Source organism: Pseudoliparis swirei, chromosome 13, assembly GCF_029220125.1.
Source record: "Pseudoliparis swirei isolate HS2019 ecotype Mariana Trench chromosome 13, NWPU_hadal_v1, whole genome shotgun sequence".
In the NCBI taxonomy this organism is placed as follows: Eukaryota; Metazoa; Chordata; class Actinopteri; order Perciformes; family Liparidae; genus Pseudoliparis; species Pseudoliparis swirei.
The window spans coordinates 15896145-15899328 of record NC_079400.1 but is presented as its reverse complement, the minus strand read 5'-3'; positions in this window follow the sequence as shown (position 1 = coordinate 15899328).

The following is a 3184-nucleotide window of genomic DNA, read 5'->3' as shown; positions in this document are numbered from 1 at the left end:
ATCTGCTTGTGAACCGTTACCAGTACTCTATAAATGTAGAGGTATTTAGGTATTCCAAAACTGCTTATCCTATTGAGGTATTAAGGTATAAAATAAAAACAAATACATGGATGTCATTTTATTTACATGTTCCATATCATTTACAGTTGAATGCAGTATTGTTATATATTCCACTATCCTTTAGTGACTTGACCGTTAACATTAGACTACTGGTTGGAAACTCCATCAAAAGACCACAAAGAAATGCAAAACGTCTACAAAATGACTCCAAACAATTACACAGAGAGCTATTCCTCCTTCTGTTTTATGGATTGTGGAAATATGGATCATGGTCCATGTCTACTACTCATTATTCATAAATGTCTGTCATACTCATTGAATGTCTATGTAACTCTGTCTGTAATGCTTCCTTCTGGTCACTTGACATATTATTCTGTCCATCCTGGAGAGGGATCCTCCTCTGTTGCTCTCCTGAAGGTCGCTTACCTTTTTCCCCCTGTGAAAGGGTTTTTATTTTGGGAGTTTTTCTATTACAAAAGACAAGTAAGAGGAGCGGCAAACTAGAAAGACAAATCAACTCCAAAGAGATGCAAAATTACCCAAAAAGGTAGGCGATTTGAATAAATTTGAATTTGAGTTAACATTTATAAGTCATAACCATTGAACCTCAACAATGTTTGTTTACTTTTCAGATGAATTATGAATTGTGATGTAAACCTATAGTTAATAGTATTTAGTATATTATTGAGTCGAACTTTAGTTACTTTCAGGATTTAGGTTAATAGAATAAATACAATCAACTACTGTAAACAATTATGATGCATGATTATAGATTTAACTACCCAGTATATGCAATTAAAATGATCTCTACTATTGCAGCTGCATCATTTGAGCAATATAAAAAATAATGGATCAAGGATTATAATCAGTGATTTAAAATACATTATTCTGCATAATGAGTACTTCTTTGAGTACATTGTCATGATGATGATATGTTTGTACTCTTGAGTAACATTTCTAATTTATGATTTACTTTTTTTACACTGAATTGAGGCATGGATGAGATTAGGTAAGATTATCAGGGTGAGCCAATCAGAGGCATAATATGATGAATTAGAGGGAGGGAGGGTGGGTGGAGCTTTTAAGCATTTTTAACAGCTTCTCTGAGTTTGTTTGAGCTGTTTTCTGAGACACTAGATGTCCACTCTTTATCGTCAATTCTTAGATTATCTGTCAATTCTCAGTGACATGGTAAATGGTAAATGGACTTGTACCTTTCCAACCACACAAAGCTCTTTAACACTACTTGTCACCATTCACCCATTCACACACTGATGGGAGGAGCTAAGGTGCCATCCTCCCATCAAGAGTAACTAACAATCACACATTGTAGAACAGCTACGGGAGACATTTAGGGCTAAGTGTCCTGCCCAACATATTGAAATGGGCGAGCGGAGCCTGGGATCAAACTTCCGATCCTCTGATTGTAGGACCTGCGGCTCACCACTCACCACTGAGCCATAGTCGCCCTATCATTTACTATCTTTATATTTTTTGTCATCAAGACAACAACCCGGGAGACCACTGTGTCCTTACTAAAACCAAGTTGTTGTGTGTCGACTTGCCTATTTCAACTTAACAAAGTCAACTAACCTAATGAGCAATTTGCTCTTTTCAGAACTAAGGCTGTGGCTCAGAGGTAGAGTGGGTCGTCCTCCTAATGGTCCTCCAGTCCATGACATGTTCTGTAAAGTGCTTTGAGTGGTCAGAAGATAAATGTGAGTCCATTTAGATGTCCTCACACATTTTTTATGCATTTTCCGGCAGGACCACGATCCAGATAACCGTGATCCATGTAAACAGAAGGAGATAGAGAGAATGAGATCAGCGGGGCACAGGCAGAAGCAGGGCCCAGGAGGCAGGGCACAAGAGACTGGTTGTATTATCAGGTAATATGGAGATGTCAATGAAAAGTCACCCTGGAGCAGCTGGAGTTTGGTGTCACTCAGCTAGTCGGGCCAGTGTTGAGCTGGAGGGACCTAGCATGCTTGAAGAAGGGTAACCACCTTTTAGAATGAAAACCATGAATGGAGAGGTTTTTTTTCCTTCTATTTTCACAAAGGATTTGGTACCCTTTATCCAAAGGACATGAGAGAGGTTACGAGGAAAAAAGTTGCTAGTCCAACAAAATAGGATGGCAGCGACATTCTTTTAGATCAGTGGACATTAGAAAAGGGGTCAACCCGGTAGAAGGAGGAATAGAAGGAGGAACAGCAGGGAAACCCCCAAAACATTTCGGAATGAATTCTTGTATTTGTAAGTATCTCTAGAAGTGAGACCTCTGTATATTAAATACACAAGTTAAAGATGCAAATGTTCTATCAATCAATGTAAAGAAGCTGCAGAGACACAAGGTTGAAGAGGAAAAACTACAGCCGGGAAGGGGGGGGGGGGGGATTGTTATTACAACACCAGTGCAATATAGTTTGAATGATTGAATCCCAGAAGTATAATAAAAAGTGAGGTAATGCTAAACCATCCATTTCTTTTTCTAGAATGTCTTTCTGGGGATTTCTTTGTTCCAAGTAAACGTCTATCAAGTGAATGGAAAATATGTTTTAATGAAAACAGGTATGCATTGAAAGATATATAGACATTTGGGGAATAACATTCATCTGTTAATGCAAGAGAGGGTAGTGTGCAAGAAAAAGTCCCAGTACAAGAGCCGGAGTTATGTGTTATGTAGAATTATGCCTGTTTCCTTTCTAATGGCGCTTCCCTCCTCTTCATGCCTCCTCTGTGGTCGGGGGGAAGTCTCGGGTACTAGTCTGCAACTTTTGTTTCTCTCTCTTTTTATCCTATTATTATCTAAAAGGGGAGGTCATTTCTCAAAATATATCTGTGCAAATACGTAATATTCTGCATAAAAGATACTTTTTCTTGCTACTTTCGATATTGTATCTCAATAGGATATTTCTGATAAATGAATGTTAAATAAAGGTCAAAAACCTTAACTTTACTTAATATACTTTTACTTTAAATGTTGACTTTAAATGCAATACTGAAATGTAGTTATTTGCTTACCCATGGTATTTAATATATTCTTAAATGATCTTTACTTTTTGCACCACTAGACTGGACTCCATCAAACTCTGTCACATCAAATGCCAACACAGTGCTGCTG